Below are 22,452 nucleotides of genomic sequence, written 5' to 3' on the forward strand. Positions count from 1 at the left end.
CATACCAGGGTGGTCTTTAACTTTATTTACAAAATATTTACAGTGTAGCCATAAGCATGTCCGCTCACTGTGAAATCATGGTGAAAAAACACACTTCCTGAACAGGAAAAACCCACCCCTGGAAATACATTACATTCTTCAAATGACCCTGTCCAGGTTTTTCCCTTCTGTGACTTTAACCAAATAGGGAAACATCTGACCGCTCTAAACAAATTCAAGTCTCCAGGGCCGTATCAACTACATCGGAACCACTGCCAATCATTTTTGAGAGTTCTTGGAGAATGGGAGAAGTCCCAGCAGATTGGAGGGGGGCAAATGTGGTCCTGATATTCAAGAAGGGGAAAAGGATGGCCCAAACAATTACCGTCTGGTCAGCCTCAGGTCAATATTTATTTATTTATTTATTTATTTATTTATTTATTTGCGACATTTATATACAGCCCTTCTCTTCTGAGAAGAGCCTCAGGTCAATACCAGGCAAGATTCTGAAAAAGATTGTTAAGGAAGTGATCTGCAGACACTTACAAAGGAATGCGGTCATTCCTAATAGTCAACACGGATTTATCAAAAACAAGTCATGCCAAACTAATCTGATCTCTTTTTTTGATAGAGTTACAAGTTGCGTAGATGCAGGGAACGCCATGGATGTAGTGTATCTGGATTTCAATAAGGCCTTCGACAAGGTCCCCCATGACCTACTGGCAAACAAGCTAGTCAAATGTGGACTAGGCAAAACTATGGTTAGGTGGATCTGTAATTGGTTAAGTGAATGAATCCAAAGGGTGCTCACCAACGCATCTTCCTCACCCTGGAAAGAAGTCACGAGTGGAATGCCGCAGGGTTCCATCTTAGGCTCAGTTCTGTTCAACATCTTTATTAATGACTGAGATGAAGGGTAAGAAGGCATGATCATCAAGTTTGCAGATGACACCAAACTGGGAGGGATAGCTAATACTCCAGAAGACAGGAACAGATTTCAAAATGATCTTAACAGATTAGAGAGATGGGTCGAAACGAACAAAATGAAGTTCAACAGGAACAAATGCAAGATACTCCACTTAGGCAGAAAAAATGAAATGTAAAGATACAGAATGGGGAACACCTGGCTCAACAGCAGTACGTGTGAAAAGGATCTTGGAGTCCTTGTGGACAACAAGTTAAACATGAACCAACAATGTGATGTGGTGGCTTAAAAAGCCAATGGGATTTTGGCCTGCATAAATAGGAGTATAGTGTCTAGATCCAGGGAAGTCTTGCTACTAGGCATGAGCAAAAAAAATGGAAACATTGTTAATAATAATAAATTCGTTAATTGTATTAATATTGAACTGGGTTCCGAGGTGGTTTGGCGCTTCTGAATTAACCTTCCAATTCGAAGCATTGGTACCCATGCCTTGAAATACCTTTGGATAACCTTCGGATATATGAGAAAGTGTTTTAATTCAACCAACCGTTGCTATTCTGGAGAGAAATCCCCTTCCCATCCTGGAGTGGTTGCTTTCTATGTGGTTCTTAAACCGGCTTGCAGAAGAGGGAGACTGGATTTTCAATGCCCTCGCCTCTGCAGAGAGTTAAACTGGCTTGCAGAAGAGGGAGCCTGGATTTTCAATGCCCTCTCCTCTGCAGAATCTCCCTTGCAAACCACTTCCTCTTCCCGCGCTTAAACTGGCTTTCAGAAGTGGAGAGAGCCTGGATTTGCAATGCCCTCGCCTCTAGAGGATAGCCCTTGCAATGTGCTGGCAAAACCCCAAACTAGAACTCTCCACCCAGGTTGGTGTGTGACTGACTTTCCACTTCAGGGGGAGAAGAAAATTGGAAATGGGCAGGGAAAGCAAACTATCATCCTGCTAAGGATTTTCCACAACTCCCCCTACTATTTTAAATTACCCAGATTATTATTATTATTATTATTATTATTATTATTATTATTATTATTATTATTGGCACCCCACTTTTCTCTCTAGATTTGAGACGGAAAAGGACTCACGTTAGTATCATTCTGGAAAGGGAAAAGGTTGCATTTTAAATCTATATTTTTGTAGTATTCCTTTTAAAATTCACTCTATTTGTGTGTATGTGACATGTGTAATCCCCATCCACTCCTGAGTACATTCCCTCCTTGTTAGAAGCAGGCTAAACCCCATCGAAAGAAACCCACTCCTAGATTATCTTCTTATCCCAGATTATCTGGCAGTGTGGACTCATATAATCCAGTTTAAAGCAGATAATCTGGGATCAGATCCTGGGATATAGGAGCAGTGTGGAAGAGGAATCAGGCTGAATTTACACTGTCCTATATCCCAGGATCTGATTCCAGATTATTTGATTCAAACTGGATTATGTGAGTCCCCACTGCCAAATAATCTGAAATAAGAAGAAAAGTGACGGATCTGGACCACATTTGACACACAGACCCAGCATGGCCAACTGTGAATACTGGCAGTATTTGTGGGTGATTGACCTTGGCATCAGAGAGTTATAGTTCACCCTTTTTTGAGAACACTGAACCCAGCAAGTGATGGATCTGGGCCAAGCCTTGCACACAGACCCACCATGGCCAGCTGTGAATCCTAGGGGAGTTTTGGGAGGGTTGACCCAAGACTTTTGGGAATTGTAGTTCACCCACATCCTTATATATTTTCTCATGGGAACATCCATAAAAAACAAAAGACTGAGGTTTTTTTCTAAGACATAGTGTAACATTGGAAGCGGGCTAAGCCTCATAGGGAAGAAAACCACTCATGAGTAGAAGAGGGCTAAGCCTCATAGGAAGAAAGAGCGGGGCCCTTTTTGGGACAGCATGGTGTAGTGTAGAGGTTTGAGAGTTGGACTACGATTGTGGTTTCTTTCCCCACTCAGCCATGGAAACCCACTGGGGGATCTTGGGCTTGTCACACACTCTCAGCCCCAAAATCCCCAATGAAACAGGAAATAACACTTTCGAACCAAGAACAGATTTCCTTATTCAGAGGCTGATGGCCAACTTTCAGGAGTGATTTGATGGTGTGCTATGATTTCTGTTCCTAGTTGATAAATGTTATTTCCTAATTGGTTCTGTCATAAAAACAGCAAGGGACATCGTCCTATAAAAATAGCACATTCTGGTTTGTTGAGTCTCTCTCCACCAATTTAACAAAGTTTCAGCCACAAAAAACAAAGTTTCTGAAGCAGAAAAATGACTTTCAAAGTAAAGCCAACCCAATGAAACAGGAAATAAACTTTCAAACCAGGAATAGATTTTTGTTATTATTTTAAAACTTTGAAAATTTGCCAAAAAATTGAGGATAAGTAAAACATTCTTAGATTTGGTGAGCTAACAGTGTTTTTTGTGTTCTACCACCATAGCAAATTTCATTAGGATAGCTCAAAAAATGAGGGGGAGAGAGGCCCCTCAATTTTCCCCATTGACGATAATGTTTTCCTTCATGCACATGCACATATGCCATTAACAAGGTACATACAAAGATTCAGAAGTTTTGGAAAGTTTTGAATTTTTTGCTTCAAAATTCGGAAATTACTTTAAAAATGAAGCGCCAGTGCCCCCTACTTTCAAAGCGAGTATTGAACCATTTTTCTCATGGACCGCACATGCCTACTTGCTACCCCTCTATTCTGCCTTGGGTCAGACCACACCTGGAATACTGTGTCCAATCCTGGGCACCACAATTGAAAGGATATGTTGACAAGATGGAAGGTGTCCAGAGGAGGGTGGCTAAAATGATCAAGGTTCTGGAGAACAAGCCCTACAAGGAGTGGCTGAAAGAGCTGGGTATGTTTAGCCTGCAGAAGAGAAGATTGAGCGGAGAAATGATAGCCATTTATAAATATGTGAGGGGAAGTCATAGGGAGGAGGGAGCAAGCTTTTCTGCTGCCCTGGGGACTAGAATGCAGAACAATGGCTTCAAACTCAGGAAAGGAGATTCCACCTGAACATTAGGAAGAACTTCCTCATTGTGAGAGCTGTTTGGCACTGGAACTCTCTGCCCTGGAGTGTGGTGGAGGCTCCTTCTTTGGAAGCTTTTAAGCAGAGGCTGGATGGCCATCTGTTGGGAGCGCTTTGAATGATATTTCCTGCTTCTCAGCAGGGAGTTGGACTGGATGGCCCATGAGGTCTCCTCCAACTCTGTGATTCTAAGTTACTGAAATAACTTCTGCATGCTAAAATTACTGGGTGTTTTTATATCAAACACATCAAAACACTGACAGATTTGTCTTAGGACCATCCTAAGTTGGAAGTGACTTGAAAATACATTGCAGCAATAACACCACACACAATTAATAAATTGTGTGGCTATTGCAGTCAACTTCACAACTCCCACCTTTCTTATAAAAACAATCTAATACACTATGAGGTTGGATGACAACACTGGACTACAGCAAAGGATTGCTGATATTGACATAACTTGCTCACTCAACCATTGCTGCTTTCAAGAATAGGACTATAATAATCAAGAATTATTATCTTCATAGATTGGCAGTATTTTTTTAAAAAAGCTTGACATTTCAAGAATTTTAACATAAGACCCAACCTAAAATAAGATTGCAGCTTTTTCAGTAGTATAGACATACTATTGTCTCATCGTAACTATATACTCTCATCTTTGTGAGTTTTATTAATGGGGCAGTAGTCATATTCTCTCTAAAAGAGACAAGCAATAGTTTTGAAATGGAACTTGAACTTCTTTCTTCAGAGAGTGTGTGTCAATAATTGCTATAATTTATATCATTCAGCAAAATAATGAAATGCAGTAGAAGCTGGTTAGTTGCTTGTAAAACAAAGGGCCAGAACAGTGGTTGTGTTTTTGTTTCCTAATTTGGATTCTGTCAATACCAACATTAGTAAAAACAATGCAAATCCATTACTGGAAAAGCCATACTGGAAATAAAATCCTTTATACAAACCTATATTCTACTGAATCATTACATTTCTGGGATGTTTAAATCTTGTAAAATTTTCATGAGCAGCATCATTAAATCAAAGCAAGTGTTATTCATCCGAGCTGCATAGTGGCCCAAGGAGGCTTGTCTTCAGAAGAGTGTAAAAAGTTCAAGTCTGCCATTCAGACTGTCAGTTGGATTGGTTTTAGATATTTCTATACACCTCTGTGTGTGGGGGGTTGCGAGTGTGAAATATGTATACATTTAGGATGAGGAGAATCAAGCATCTCCATTAACCCCCAACATTGTGGGCACATAAAATTTTGTGCCACATGGCCTACCTTAAGAGTCCTAAGTTATATTGTCATCTTTTTATCTAGCAGAGGATCTTGTATTTTACTCAGGCAGTAAAATGTCTTTGGATTGGCTGGGTCTATAAGCATCTGGTAGTTTTCCTCACTGGAGATCTCCCCACTGCCAGTGAATGGATAATGGATATGATAACAATTGAGACATGGTGGCAAAGGATGAACAAATACTGTATCTCCTCCTTTTGGGAGCTCATGCCAACTATTTTAACAATGTTTTATGTCAGCCCTTGACATAACCCTTTCATGGCATAAATTTTAACTAGTGATTGTGCTACTTTAGACATTCTGCTGTTTTAAACTCAGGATCTGAATCTTTTACATTGATCAAAGAGGCTGTCTTCCTATCGATGCTCCTGCACAAATCCTTCTTAAATAATTGGGGTTGTGTGGGAGCAGTGCTCAGAGCACCAAGACTGTATATCATTTCAATGCCACACTAACTCTTCTGTACGACCAGTGTGGGATTTGTATCTTTCCAATCTGCAATTAACAAAGTCTTTCAAAACTATATGCAAGATTTCTCATATCTACAATATAACCATTGGGCATTGGTTCTTAATTACAAAGTTTCCCATAATCTCATTTTTCATTAGTTTGGAAATGAACCTTGTGAAATCATTATTAGGCTCTTTGGCAGTCAGTCATAAGCTCTGATGGTGGATATATATGATTATTATTTCCTAAACATGTCCTTCCTGACATTAGGCAATGAGCACACTAAAAGCAAATGTGTACATCTACTTTTTATGAGATACTACACTGCTGTAGCTGAAGTTTGGTTAATTAAAGATTTTATTAAACACTAAAAGATACAAAGCAAAGTAAACAATGTAGCACAGCAGAATGAAAGGATGCATAAACACACACCAGCTTCAGAGTTCCTCTGCTATGATTCTCAGAAAATGCTTCTAGCAATTATTCCATTCTGCTTGCATGGTGCCTGCACAATGACCTTGGTCAGCAGTTTCAAGAGTAATGCATCAATATGTGATGAAATTTATGAATTGATGTTTGTGACTCAGACCATCTTTTGGCTATAAACAACTATTTATTAATGCCCACTATGTATCCATTCATTAGGATACATTATACATAGTAGCAAGTCAGGGTACAAAATTGATGTACTTAATTCTGCCTGTTTTCCTGTGCGTAGCAATTTCACAGCCATATCCAAAGATTTCTTGCACATCAAGTATTTCTTGATCAAGTGAAATTAAGAGAAGCCATCAAGTGTATTGCTTGCAATATAATTAACATCATTGGCAACACATTATAGCTCAATGTTTTTCCCAATCCAATGGAGGACTGTTGTTGTTCTTATTTTTATTTGCTAATCCTCTCAACTACTGTATCAGCAAATAAGTACAGGATCTGGCACAAAGACCAAATGAAGAAAAGCAGTGAAGTGTAAAATGAGCACACAGTGCTGAAAAGGCAGGAGAGGAAATGGGCTGTGATGGGAATATAGAGGTCAGGATAGTTCACACACATGTGGGAGCACACAGATACACACACAAATGTTGCCCAGCTCATGCAGTAAGAAGAATGCAAAAACAAACAATGAAGTCCCATTGTGATATATTAATAAGCTGTTAGATGTGGATAAAGAAGACCTTCAGTCAACAAGCCACAATAGTAAACATAGTTTTATTTGCTAAAGCATTTGTCTGGTTTAATTGTAGGCAGTAATTTTTAATTTGTTGTCGATTTCTGCCAATATCAGCCATAATCCTGTTGGGGACTTATGTCTTTGTAAATGGACTTATTCATGAGGGAATTAAAATTGCATCGCATGGTCTCCATATCCAGAAGAGGCTGCTGTTATATTATTACATAGTGGAAACAGCAAAATTCCTGATGTGCAATGGGAATGATGTTCAATAAGACTTATGTGCATATATCTCAATGTGCATTGCATCACTCCTGATGCACATGGGGCAGTAATGCAAATAGGGCACTCTTGCTGGTTTTCTGTTATGTATCTTCAGAATTCAGTATGTGGGTTTCTTTGTGTCTCTACTATGTGGCTATATATATAAAGGTATATAATGTGACAATTCATATACAATTCTAGAGATCATATTTTAATATGCTTTTTTCTTCATTTCTTGTTTAATTTTGGTATAATAATTTTGTATCTACAGGTAGGTGGATGGAAGTGGTGTATTTATGCACAGAAACAAACAGACCCTGCTCAGCCATTAGAACTATGGGAGAATCATGGTAAATTCATTATTTCTTATCTGAACAAGTATTGTATGGTTTGAAATGTTTAATTAAAAATAAAATAGGAGAAAGGTAGGATATAAATGTAATGCGCAATGTGGCATATAGCTTTGTCAATATTCATTGTGCCAGCCAAAAAGTCACCAAAAATTTCTTTACTGAATGAAGATGTTTTCAAAAGGCATGCAGGGGAAAAGGTGGAAGAGTCACACAATCTTTATTTTGTCTTTTGGGGGGATTGGATTCACCAGGCCACACCTTCTGAAAACAAGAAAGGCAAGAGAAGCCTTCTTAGAACTTAATGACAGACCCAGTTTTTTAGACTCGAAATGTGCCAATTGTATATTTATATGTATATTTTTATCAATGTTTATTGCATTTAATTTTAATTGGTTGAATGTTCTGTATTATTTTTATATATGTGTTTTTATTGTAAGCCACCCTGAGTCTCCTATTGGGTGAGAAGGGCAGGATACAAGTACTGTAATAAATAAATAATACATAAATAAAAAAGCAGAGCAATAACATTTTATTCTCTATTTGTCAATGAAAAAGACATCTACCCTTGAAATTTCAAAGCCATATCTGTCTAGTAAAAAACTCAAAGCAAAACCTTCAGGAAGAGAGCAATAAGTCTCTCAGGTAGTCTCTAGATTAACAAGGTTGGAAATGAATTGAGGTGCTAGGTGAGGTAAAGCAAGGCAATTTAGAAAGCTTTACCTTTAATTGAAAAGAATACAATCCCAGAAAATAAAGTTCCAATCTAAATCCCATTTCTGAGCAGCTAAACCTGATACTCTTCAGGCCATTCCAATGTAGGCTTCTATATAATGTTTATGGATTCCAAAGGATGTGTGACTAATGACTATATCAACAAAAACCACTATCTTCTATCAAATTAGATGTTCTCTAGCTCTTGAGCTCATGATTGTAGGATTCAGTTTCAAGAAGCATAGATAGCTAACATGATAAGACCAAACCATAACCTTGCTATAGTCATAATGAAAAAATAAATTTAGCTGCATTTATTTGAATTTTTATTTTATTTTCTGCATGCATAATTATTGCTTCTATTGCTATACTAACTTGGGGATTTTTTTGTTGGCTCTAGTATCCCAAATTATATTGTTTCAGTACTTTAATTGTATACCAGCTAGGTGCAAAAACAAGACTCCTACATAAGGTAACCATTATCAAATTTTCTAGTAAGAGAACCAAGAGCAACAGAAGCAACAGGCAACCTTCTCACAGTATACCGACTTACATAAAATAGGTTCGCATTGAGGAGAAAATTGAATTTATATATTTAATGTTTATTTATGCATAAAAGTCTATATTTCCTTCAATGTGAACATATTTCATACAAGTCAATATACAGTTTGTTTCTTCTGAATGGGGATGTATTTTCACTGGCACTTGAAGGTGAAGAGGGGCTGAATCAGTATTGTGGCAACTGTATGATGCATGGAGCTGATTTGGCATAAAATATTAAATAAGATATGGCAGTAACAAATATTATTCACAAGGTATTGGAGATGAGCACCAGAGATTCTAGTATTCCCCTGGATACAGTGGTTCTTCTCATCTGCATACTAGAAAGCCTTATCTGGACTTTATTTTTATGGTCTTTGTTAACTTTGAAGAGAGAAGTAAGTGTGAGGACCTGAAAAAAATGCAAACCAGTTACTCTAAGGGAAGTTAATTTTTTCCAACTAACATAAACCAAGAATCAGTCCTTGTGGTGGTAGCAAAGCATCAAAGAAATTCAAAACTCAGTGCTGAACATAGAGGATTATGGGGAGTGTCCTTTGGAATGACAAGGTGATGTTTTTTCTTGATTTCCTTAAGTGTTGGACAACAGCGAATGCCGCAATGTATTACTCTGGAAAATCAAGAAGCCATCCTAAGAAAAGACCACAGAAATAGCTAAACGCAATACAATTGCATTATGTTAATGCATACAACAAGTTCTTACGTTCCTTACTATTATGACCTGGTGCCCTCAGATTTTCACTTCTTTGGACATTTGAAGTCATGCTTTTGGAGAAGGTGCTTCAGTAATGTAGGCAAAGTGAAGTTGCTATCAGACAGTGGATCAGGAAGCACTGAAAATAATTTTTTTCAAAATGAATTTGATGAATGGGTTCAAAGGTGGTGCGAATATATCACTATTGGTGGAAACTATTTTAAATACTACCCTGTTGTAGACCAAGAATTACTCTACATATATGAAGTTGCATGTATCTCCTGTTGTTAATAAAATAATTGTTGCCTGAAGTATTACTTTTTGTACAATCCTTCATGCTATTGCACTAAGGCACACACTCATCAGATTAATCTCTGATCTCATCACTACCAGTAAATTGTTTTATAAACATACTTTTAAGAAATGAAGATTAATCTCCTTCCACAGATGAACATTTTTGAATATATTTGTCAAAAAGTGTTCCCTTGCCAAAAACATTGTATAATATTTCATGAATGGAACCCTTTAAAATGATGCCATTGATTTATTGGTGTGATCCGCTCTTTAAATCATGAACAAGAACTATTAAACATCATTGCCAACAGTACGTTTTTATTATAAACAGATGGATTTCTACTGGGGACTCTCATTTGTTATGAAATATGGTCCTTGTTTCACCTTTCTTTATTCATTAGATATCTGCCGAAACCTTGTGTGGGTCATTTGAAGGTCTAGTCCCATATTCTTGATATCTATTGTCATCAGTTCCCTCTTCCATCACACATTCTTTATCTCCCTTGATCATTATTATCCTGTGTAAAAAGGAGTAGATCTTTTTTCTGGGAGTATACATGTCCTCCTTACCCCTTTGCACTTTCACTAATATAATATATATTTTCACCAAAAATAGGAGATTTTTCTTTTATCCCTTCCCCACCTCATTTTTCAAGCAGTTTCATGGCATTTCAAATTTTTAAATGAACAAAAAGTCCTATTTTTATAGTGACAGCAAAGAGCAGTGATGTATGAACATGCAACATATAATAGCTTATCCTTGATGATATTTGAAGAAGCCCCCATATATTTTTAAAGCAAGCAGAAATCATTTGTTTTGGCACCACATTACAGTATTTCCTTCTCTTTTTGCCCACACCCTACAGCTTTATGATATTTTCTCATTTTCTACAATGTGTGTTCTCCTTTATAAATAGAAAATGTGTTACTGTCATGATGTAGCCTCAGAACATTTGGTCAGTATGAAGCATTTCTTTAATTAGCACAAAATAATAGTACCACCTAGTGCATGATATGTAGCCACTTAGACTGTTTTTTTAATGCATATTTTTCCTCAAAATTGCAAATTTCCAAGGCCTACAGAAAAAGGTAAGAGCAAGCATGGTTTAGTGGCTTGACAATTTTAATAGGGCTCAGGGAGGCCAGGGTTCAAATTCCTGCTCAGCCATAAAAAGCCACTGGGTGACCTTGAGCAAGTCACATATTCTTAGAATAGAGCTTTCAAAGTATTTCATGTTAGTGACACACTTTTTAGATATGCATCATTTTCTGACACAGTAATTCAGTTCCACTAGCAAACCAGAGATTAAAAAATGCCTTTTAAGAGATAAAAGCACACACCTAAATTGTAATAATGAAATGTATGGAAACACAATGTACCTCAAGAAAACCTTTCATTTATATTTTTTAGAAACATAATTTTCAAGGTAACAACATACATTTCCAAGATTTTTGCCATTTTTCATTACGTTTATACGACACACCTACACACTGCAGTCGGCACACTAACATGTCATGATACACATTGGAATGCTCTGTCTTACTATGTTATCACACCAGGGCTTTAAAGTAGGCAGCCCCACATCTGCTGTCTGCAGAATTCTGGGAAATGTAATTTAGGGTGGGGCCTTTTGTATCTCAGCTACAAAGGTCCTCACCTTCCCAAACTACATTTCTTAGAATTCTGCAGGTGGCAAAAATGCAGGGCTGCTCACTTTAAAGCCCTAGTGTGATAATGTTGTTAGAGGAAGGCAAGAACGTGGCCAAATATTGCCAAGATATCCCATGATATACTTGCCTTAGGGTCAATAAGTCAGAAATGACTTTAAGAACAGCAGCAGCAGTGGCAGCAATAGTAACAACAGAAAAAAAGTAAATGTGTGTTCCCATAGTCTAATATGATTGCACTTCAGTGGCATTCCCTTTTTGAAATCTACCCAAATACAATATATGCCCCAGGGAAACCTAACTAGCCATCAAATGACAAACTAAATTGATTGAATGCACATTTAAATCACCCATGACCTAGAATTGTCTTGGTGGGCTATAGTAGGGATGTGAAGAATATTGAAAACATTCTCAATCTTAATGAGAATGGCTGTCACTACATGCTGCCACTAAATTTCCAGCTACTGTGAGAATTCATTTTTCAGTCACACAATTGAGACATCGGGTATTTTCCCCAGCCATTGTGGTTTCCATAATTTGTGCATTAAAGAAATATGTGCACAAATCTACTATCTTTTTCCTTTGCGAAGCAAAGTGTATGGACCCATTAAACAGAAGGACAAGCAGGTTGATGAAGAAGACACAAAACAACCCATCTATTTTTGAAAAGTCCATGAACAAAGCAGCAGCAATTTTTGCAATTGCTCAATTTGTACAAAATGTCACAAATGCAAGAACTATTACCAAAAAGGGCAGGAAATGTCTCACCATCTCAGAGATGAAGAGAAAACAATACAAACATAATACAGATGTATAATAATGACTAAAGAGAGCAAAATCTAAAACCAAGATATTGACATTTATCAGACTGCTAGACCTGTTGGATCAATTGCTAATGGATAAGGTCATTTTCACATAAGGCTTTATAGTGGAATGGAGCTGGGTGAGCAATAGCAACAAAGATGCCATTCTTCTTTTCCATTTCCCTCCTGGTGTAATCCTCATTTCTTTTTCTTTTATTTTGCAACCTAAAATAATATATTTGTTAGCACATGGTCTTGTTATGGATATTTTCATTCGAGTGAAAAAGGTGGTCAGTTTGGGGCATGAAATAGAAGGTTACTTAAGGTCTGCCTTCTTCCAAATTCACATTTTATTTCTGAGGGGAGGTGAAAAGAAGGACTGGATACACCTTGGATGACGCCTTCACTAATAATTGGTTTGTTTTGGAAAATAATTCAAAATACTGACTTAGGCCCAAGCTATCTGATAGATTATGGGTCCCCTGGTGGCACAGTGTGTTAAAGCGCTGAACTGCTGAACCTGCGGACCAAAAGGTCCCAGGTTCAAATCCCGGGAGCGGAATGAGTGCCCGCTGTTAGCCCCAGCTCCTGCCAACCTAGCAGTTCGTAAACATGCAAATGTGAGTAGATCAATAGGTACCGCTCCTGTGGGAAGGTAACGGCGCTCCATGCAGTCATGCCAGCCACATGACCTTGGAGGTGTCTACGGACAATGCCGGCTCTTCGGCTTAGAAATGGAGATGAGCATCAACCCCCAGAGTCGGTCACGACTGGACTTAACATCAGGGGACCTTTACCTTTATCTGATAGACTAAGGGCTTTACTAATGCCATCTTACTATTCTTTAACAAATGCATACTGAGATGAACACTATTGATTTTGCATCTCATTTCAGTGGTCTCACTGAGCCAGTTTGTTAATTCATGGTGATCAGTCGCCCACATGCCCTCATAACCTCACCTTCTTGCACTAATCCCTACATGGATATACCTTGTGGCTAATTTGTAGTTATTGATATTTTTAGGACATTTTAAAGTGTGAAGATATATACATATAAAATAAATGCAAAGCAACCACCTTAGGAATTGCAAGTGGAGGACAGAGAGGAGGAGGAGAATGCCTCCCTCCCCCCCACATCACCCCAAGATCATGTTACTACCAGCATGCCGGCACATAAGTGTAAGGGATTCACTACACTATAGTAGGCAGTGGGAACATAGATGGCTGGGGAACTATGAGTGGGTGGAAACTGGTAGTGGGGTGCATGTGCCGTCATGACCCTGTGGTATTTGGGGGCCAAAAGCCCTTCATTTCAATAGGGCTAACTATTATCTGTGTTTTGTGCAGTTCAGGAATGTATCCCTCACAAATAAACAGTTTTATTTTAAGATGTTTTTATGTTTATTGATTGTTTTGTTTTATATATGCATTTGGATTGTTGCTCTAAATGGTTCAGGACCTGCCTATCTTCGTGACCGTGTTGTCCCCTATGAACCTACGCGCTCTCTGAGATCTTCCGGGGAGGCCCTCCTCTCACTTCCGCCTTCCTCACAGATACGTCTGGTGGGGACGAGAGAGAGGGCCTTCTCGGCCGTGACCCCTAGGCTCTGGAACTCCCTCCCTAGGGAGATTAGGTTGGCACCTTTCCTAACATCCTTTAAGAAACAATTGAAAACCTGGATGTTTGGGCTGGCCTTTGGAGAGACAGCTATTGGATGACCAGCCTCATTATACAGTAGAGTCTCACTTATCCAAGCTAAACGGGCCGGCAGAAGCTTGGATAAGCAAATATGTTGGATAATAAGGAGGGATTAAGGAAAAGCCTATTAAACATCAAATTAGGTTATGATTTTACAAGTTAAGCACCAAAACATCATGTTTTACAACAAATTGGACAGAAAAAGTAGTTCAATACACAGTAATGTTATGTTGTAATTACTGTATTTACGAATTTAGCACCAAAATATCACGATATATTGAAAACATTGACTACAAAAATGGCTTGGATTATCCAGAGGCTTGGATAAGTGAGGCTTGGATTAGTGAGACTTACTGTAATTCTATTCTGAATGTTATTAGGCTCCTTTCATCGGGGTATTTTAATCTAATGATTTTATCTTATATTGCTGCTATAGTCCCCCCCCCACCTTTGAAGTTGACGGATTTGCATTGGTGGTTGTTTGATATTATTACTGTTATATAAACCTTTGTTTTAACTTCTGTTTTATCATCTTCTTGTGTTTTAAACTGTGTATATTGTTTAATGTATTTGTGCTGTTACTTTTGTAACGTTGTGAGCTGCCCCGAGTCCCCATGGGGAGATGGTGGTGGGGTATAAATAAATTATTATTATTATTATTATTATTATTATTATTATTATTATTGTTTGTATCATATTAATATATTGGATGCTGCTTTGGGTACCTTCGTGGGGGGAAACAGGATATAAATAAATATTTATCGTTATTATTATTATTATTATTATTATTATTATTATTATTATTATTATTACGGCTACTACTACTACTGCTACTACTACTGCACATGTTATGCCAAACTCATTTTCAGTTATATGCATTCTTTTAGTACATTTGTAGCTTTTGCTCCTTTCCAAATATATTTCTCCATGCCTTCAGCCTCAACTAAGGATAACATGTCTCCTCTGAATGAATGCCTGGAAGAGGTAATGGGTATTTATTTATTTATTTATTTACAGTATTTATATTCCACCCTTCTCATCCCGAAGGGGACTCAGGGCGGATCACAATGTACACACACAAGGCAAACATTCTATGCCATATGAACATAGAGGCAAAGACAGAGACAGACACAGAGGCAATTTAACCTTCTCCAGCTTCCAGCTTCCTGAGGGTATACTCGATTCTGGCCACAGCGGGAGTAGCTGCCTCATCATCCACTGTGATACTGACTTCCTCATTCCAAATGCTGCTGGATGATTTTTATGGTGTTGTAAATTAGTTAAATTAGCCTCCCCACATAGTAGTACCTAAATTTCTTACTTGATAGATGCAACCTTCTTTCGGGTTGCTTAGGTCAACAACAAGCAGGGCTATTTGTTTATTTTAATGGTCGAGTGCTCACTCTGACACGGGCTGGCCTCGAACTCATGACCTCTTGGTCATAGTGATTTATTGCAGCTGGCTACTAACCAGCCTGCGCCACAGTCTGGCCTAGGTAGATGAGGAAAAACAAACTGAAGGTGAATTCAATCAAAACAGAAGTGCTTGCCATTAAGGGTTCTAATTTGGGAATGGAGGAATATCAAGAAGTTCTGGATGGGGTTTCATTCCACCGAAAGAATGTTTTTGCAGCTTGGGAGTGCTCCTGGATCTATTCCTCAAAATGTCAGCCCAGGTAGATGCAACGGTCAGGAGTGCTTACTACCAGCTTTAGCTGTTATGCCATGTGTGCCCCTTCCTAATAATAATAATTTTTCCTAGATTTAGAGGGCCCAGAGATGGTAGTGCATGTACTGTCAATCTCAATGCGCTTTACATTGGGCTATCTTTGTACTAAGTTCAGAAACTTCAACTGTTTCAAAATATGACAGCCAGATTGGTTACAGCAACATCCAGGGGTGAGCATATTATACCTATCCTTCACTGACTGCTAATTTGTTCCTGGGCAAAGTACAAGGTGTTGGATTTGACCTTTAAAGTTCTACATGGTTTGGGTCCTGGTTATCTACAGGATTGCCTTCTCCTGTACAACCTGCCCCTGAGGACACATAGGTTCTCTGGGCGTATCTGCTCTATCCATCCATAACCTGAGTTGCAACCATCACTCAGAGGACCCCTAGACTGTGGAATGACCTGCCGGATTAGCTCTAACAGCTAAATGAGCTCTCAGAGTTTTTTAAATAATCTAAAGGTCTATCTCTTCTGGCAGGTCTACCCAGCCAGTTTTAATTATGAATTTTAAACTTGTGTCCTGTGCTTTAATTTTGATTTGTATTTTATAGAAATATGCTTTAATATTATCTTTTATGAAAATACATTTAATATGTGTATTTATAGAATCTTCCCAATGTTTATGTGTTTTAACTCTCCTGTAAACTGTCTAGAGCCATAAGGAGAGGTGGGTAAGAAATAAAATTGTTGTTGTTGTTGTTGTTGTTGTTGTCTTGCCCACAGTAAATAATTTTTACCAGAATGGAATGCATCTAATATTTTCTCCCAGTTCTTTTTCTGGCCCAGATAAATGTAGCCCATGCTGTCCACAAGTGAATCTAACACAGAGAATTCTGGAGCAAGCCATGCTTAAGCCTCCAAGCATTTGAAAAAGTTAAATTTCCACATAAATCCCCCCCCCCCCCCAAGTCAGCTGGATGCTGGAGAGATCTTGCAATTCCACCTCTGCTGCTGCATTTGACCAAATGTCCCCAGTACATTTCTTAAGTAGAAAGTGAACTACCATATTGTATACTAGAGCTCTCATGGATGTTAAAAGCCATTACCCTTTGCCTAGAACCTGCCAACGTTATATAGTTCTTCCTGCTAAGCTCTACACAAACATAAAGACTTTATATGGGAACAGTGTATTTTTGTTCTTGAACACAGCATAAAACTGGGAAGCTGGTAAACTGCTTGGCTTCCTGAGAAACCAGTTTTATTACTTACAATGCGTAGGTTCAGGTTGAAGTAGTGTGACATAAAACAGATGAACAGAAGCACCACATAGCGTGTCCATTTTTGGATCATGTCATTTCATACCTCAAGAAGAGGATCAAGTGTTTGACTTTCCACATAAAAGTGCTATTGGACGTACAAAATTATCAAGTAACAGGATAATGCATCCAGCAAGACTTCTTTTAGTCATGTAAGCATAAAGAATATATAAAATGTGTGAAGGAAGAAACAAGTGCAGTCTGAAATTGAACTAGCTACCAACAGATAGAATCCATTGACTTCCAGCTCAACATTTTTCTTCGTAGGACAGAATGCAAAAGACTGGATTTATATTCTCTTGAATGAGAGTGTGACACATGAATGCCAGTCCTTTTGTTAAAAAATCAGCAGCAATGGAAATCTTGATGGGATTAAAAATGATTCAGAGTCCAAGGAGGAGATGGCTTTGGTCAACTGTGGCTTATCCTTGTCTCCCCATGGAGGGAGCAAGCCCTTTTTGGTGAATGATTAGAATGCCCAAAGGTTTCCTCTTTCTCATATGGTCTGGCCTTGCCCTCCAAGGTCTGAGAAGAAGTCCATTGTTTTATTTTCCAGAGGGTGATCATGGTAATCCATACTTGTAATTCATGGCCTGAGGCCTCCTGATAGCGCTCAGGTCAGAATGGTGTGCTGGTCAAAAGTTCACATCAGGGTCACAGTGCTTCTTTTATAAGGGACAAGATACCATTATCTTCGGGTATATCCTTTGTGTTTCCCATGGGGGAAAAAGAGAGGAATCCCTGAGGTTCTCCAGGAGCCCAGCAGGCAAAAGGGCTTTTTGGGGTTCCCCTAGAACTCGGAGACAATACAAGGGGTACATGGGGTTCATGCAGGGAAAGGGGAAAGGGGTCCCTGATACCTAAGGAATTCATAGGAAGGGGAAATGAATGGCAAGGAAAAGATTATAAAGCATAATGTTTGCTTGGCTAACCTTTGGCCTAGATATGTAAATGTTTCTCAGCTCAAAAGAGAGTCCCTTTTGTTTTTGAGTCATTGACTGAGATGGGAAACCATTAGAAGAGTTGTTAATTCTCTAGTCCAGGTGTGGCTCAGATGAAAAAAGTCAAATAATTTTTGTGGCATGGTTTTGAGTAATAAATTTGTTACATTCTGCTATAAATATATGAAATATAGGACATAAAGCCTTGATTATATGTACACACACTATCTAACATGGGAAGGGTCCTTGTTTTTGTTGTTAGTGCCTTTGCAAATTGACCAAGACTTAACCTTTATTATCCAGCCTGGTGTCCTTGTCCTTAGCAAAACTATAAGTTACTATCTTTTATTGGGGGTCACCTTCAACTTCATTGCTATCAGTACAACCATATCCAATCTACCTTTCAAATTCTTCACACTTGCAGAATGTACCCAGAAAATTCCATAAATTAAAAAATAGTATGTCCTCTTCAAAGCCTACAGTGAAGAAAGGAAATGCCAAATCAAATGTCACTTTATTTAGATGTTATATGTACTCACCTAAAGTGTGCAAAGCTCTTACTTCAGAGTGGTTTCTAAGGGAAAAGTACAAATGGCCACCCAGTTAATGCAAGACATACTTGACATTGTTTGACTTATAAAGAAAGCTTGCAAAGAGTGTTCACCACAAAAGAAAGGGTTATAAATAAAAAAGAAGTCTCTTCTAGGGATCTTCTGGTTACATTGAAAGGAATTTACAAATGGCTTTTAAGACTGTGCCTGTATGTTTCACCTTTTGTGACTATTATTCTGTTTTTGTGGAGAAAAGAACAAACTTATCTATTTAAGGATTACCAATGTAAATGCTGTTTGAAGAATTAAAGCAGGATATGGAAAATATAGGAAGAAATATATGTAACAATCTACTGAAGGGTTAAATAAAAATGATACCATTAATAATAATAATTAATAATAAAACTTTATTTGTATACTGCTCTATCTCCCCGAGGGGCCTCAGGACGGTTTCCATCATAGGTAAAACATTCAATTAATAGAACAAGAACATACAATACAACCATTATAAAACATCAACACAATTACTATTTAATACAACATATTCATTTAAAATTAAACCCGTTCCAGTACTAATCCATTGGGTTTAATGATACCCTTTAGAGATTAATTAAGGAGATAGGGTAAATGAGATAAGATGAGATGAAACAATGGACAAAGAATAAGAGTGCTTGTCAAGCACATCTGGAATAACATCACCCTTTGAGGATGGGAAGAACTGTTAATGAGGTAATGTCTTAAGTTTCCTAACACTCATTCAAAGCTACAGCCATAACAGCAAAAGCAAAGGCAACACTGTAAAGGAAACAGAGGCTGTTGGGATTAAATTGTTCATATTGAAATAGAAATTTAGTTTCTATAAGAGGAAGACTACTCATTGTATCAAAGAAATCATTTTACTGAAAATAAAGAGACAGAGAAAATTTTAAAAAACACAGAAAATTAAAAAAAACAACACACTAATCCTGTTATTCTCCTCACTCAAGTCACCGTTGTGGAAACAACCCTCATTTATGAAATGGGAAGTTTATGAAATGGGCCATGTTCTAGAAGCATTCCAGAAGCATACAGCCTGGAAAACTCACAGCAACCCAGTGATTCCTGCCATGAAAGCCTTAAACAACACAAAATATTTGGTGCTTATAGTCATAATTTATCCAGTAGTAGTCTGTCAGGTATTTCCAAAGACTTAGCTGAGTGCTGGAAATGTCTTCAAGCCCCAATCCAGCTAAGATCCAAGCTCCTTCTGTGTGGTATAGAAATTGCACTGCAAGAACAGACTCCAAACACAGTTGTTCTTTCCTTATGCAGGAAAGCTTTATCTTTGCAGAAGATAGTTGCAGAAGATATGTACAGCTATATTCAATACACACTTTCTCTCTCTATCTCTATACTCATCACCATCATTTATCATCTGTTCATCATCAGTCCACCATCGCTGAGCACATGGGACATATTTGCTTTTATACTCTCTCCCATTGCATTCGCCACTTGCCTGGTCATAGTGACACAGCACTTTACTAGGTGATGAAGCTTGAGTGGCACAGCACTTTATCATGTGGCTAGACCTGAATGACTCAGCAATTTATCATTTTATATGTGTCAGTTACTTCCAAACTCTAACATAGTCTTCAGAATTGTTTGCATAAGTCTCTGATTCCAGACTTACTTGAAGAAGCTAGTTTTGGGGGGATATAAGACTAGATCTACACTGCTATATAACGCAGTTTCAGAATTCAGATTAATTACATTGAACTGGATTATATGGGTCTACAGTGCCATATGATCCAGTTCAATGCAGTTAATCTGCATTCTGAAACTGAATTATATGGCAGTGTAGATCCAACCTGACTCTACACTGGCCATATAATGCAATTATGTGACATGAAGAAGCACTTTGTTTTACTTGTTTTGAATCTCTAACCACTCAGTTTTGATAGATCAACTTAGCATTATGTGATAAAATTATTGCTGTGGCAGGAGTTAGCAAGCTTTTTGCTGTCTGTTTTCCTCATGTATAACTCTATCCACCACTATCATACCTCTTCTTGTTTTTTGTTTTTGTTTTTGTTTTGTTTTTTTGTGTCAGGAGCAACCTGAGTCACTTCTGGAGTGAGAGAATTGGCTGTCTGCAAGGACGTTGCCCAGGGGACGCCCAGATGTTTTTGATGTTTTTACCATCCTTGTGGGAGGCTTCTCTCATGTCCCCGCAGGGAGTTGGAGCTGATAGAGGGAGCTCATCTGCGCTCTCCCCGGGTGGGATTAGAACCTGGCAGCCTTCAGGTCAGCAACCCAACCTTCAAGTCACAAGGCTTTAGTCCACCGGGGGCTCTACATCTCTTCTTGTATAACTTGGTCTTCTATGTGACACAGCCAAACACATCCTAGCATTTGTAGTTTGGTGAGAGAAAGTCTTTGTAAGACTCCAGGATTGCACTGCATTGAGCCATTGAAATATAAGTGACATCAAACTGCTTCAATGCTAGTGTGCATGCATCTAATGCAAATTTATTATCTTTCCTTATACCCTTGTTGTTTTGCACAATGCATTTCTGTCTCAAATGCTTGCTTTTATATCCATAGACTCTGATGTATTAAAAAAACATGACTGTCTGTTTTCTTTCTCTCATTTTGATGCACAATTTAATGCCTTTTACTTTCCCGATTTAGTTCCAGTTCCATTTTCTTTTGTAGTTTTTGCAGGCTGGAGCTCTGAGACAGAAATCAGGTCATTTTAATGGGAAGCAATCCACGTGAGCAGATGGTTGGATCATGCCCTGTGTTGTACACTGTTTGATCACAACAGAACAGTTACAGAGGCTAGAGGAAGAGGGAGCATCCATTTACTCTACGTATGGAAGCTGAAACCATCAAAATAATTGCTAAATGATTAAAAGCAAGATTTCAGTATACACAACATACCTAATGAGGCTATCACTAACCATTAAAATGAAGCATCATCATCATCATCATCAAATGAATTGCAAATACTGTAGATTAGGGTGGAAACAGCTGATCCTCAGTTCATTAGCATGCTCACATTGAAATAATTATTTACCATTATGGAATAGCTGTGATCACGCACTGTTTTGAAGTAGGGATACATTTAGTAACATCTGCCAGACAATATTACCACAATTTTATGCATGTTAAAAAAGGGACATTTCATTTATTTATTTATTTTCCTTTTTTTTGCATTGGGAGAGGAGATAACAGCTGAAATTTGGTACCATTATACCATTGTGACTAATCGTAATGATATAAAAGTGTGCCCACTGGGATGGATGTGTTTTCTAAGAGCATCCAAAATAACCTTTCAAAGCATTTTCCAGCATCAAACAATATAGGGCAATTGGATGAAAATGAGCATCCCTGCCATGAAGAAAATCTGCTTTCTGTGTGGAGGATGATAGCGCTAAAACACCTGTAGGAGTACTTACTGTTGTCTATCACCGTTGCAATAGTTCCCTCCTCTCCACATCCAGTACTTTCTTTCTACTTTTATTTTATTTATCTCTATCACCAAACTACCCATGTCATAGTCAGTACTGGGTTCAGAAAAGTAGGATTTCGTAACCCACTAATCCAAGAGACTTACCATTATCATTCTTGAGACCTGTATATGTGAGATGAAATACTACATCTTCGTTTCCACCAATCACTTGGTAGGGAGACAAACTAATAAAGGATATTTGGACTACTTTTCATATTTTTCTTTCAATATTTTTCCCCACCCCTTTTTTTTTTTTTGCTTTGGCCAAGAAAGGCTGCTGATTATTATGATTATAGAAGCATTAGACTCAAGAGAAGGAGTGTACTTAGGGGCCCTTTCAAACTACACAATTATAGCACTATGATCCAGTTTTAGCTGTCATGTCTGGATAGTACAGGATACTCCAGTCTACCGTGTGAAGAAGCAGAGAGGGTACTAATGTTGATAATGACTAACCCTGCACAATCAAAGTTTGATAAAATTACACTTTCATTTCCAACTCCCAGAATCTCACTGTTAGCATAGCCATGGGTATGCATCTTGAGATATTCTGGAAAATGTCTGAATAAGCTCT

Source organism: Anolis carolinensis, chromosome 2 (assembly GCF_035594765.1).
Source record: "Anolis carolinensis isolate JA03-04 chromosome 2, rAnoCar3.1.pri, whole genome shotgun sequence".
Taxonomy (NCBI): domain Eukaryota; kingdom Metazoa; phylum Chordata; class Lepidosauria; order Squamata; family Dactyloidae; genus Anolis; species Anolis carolinensis.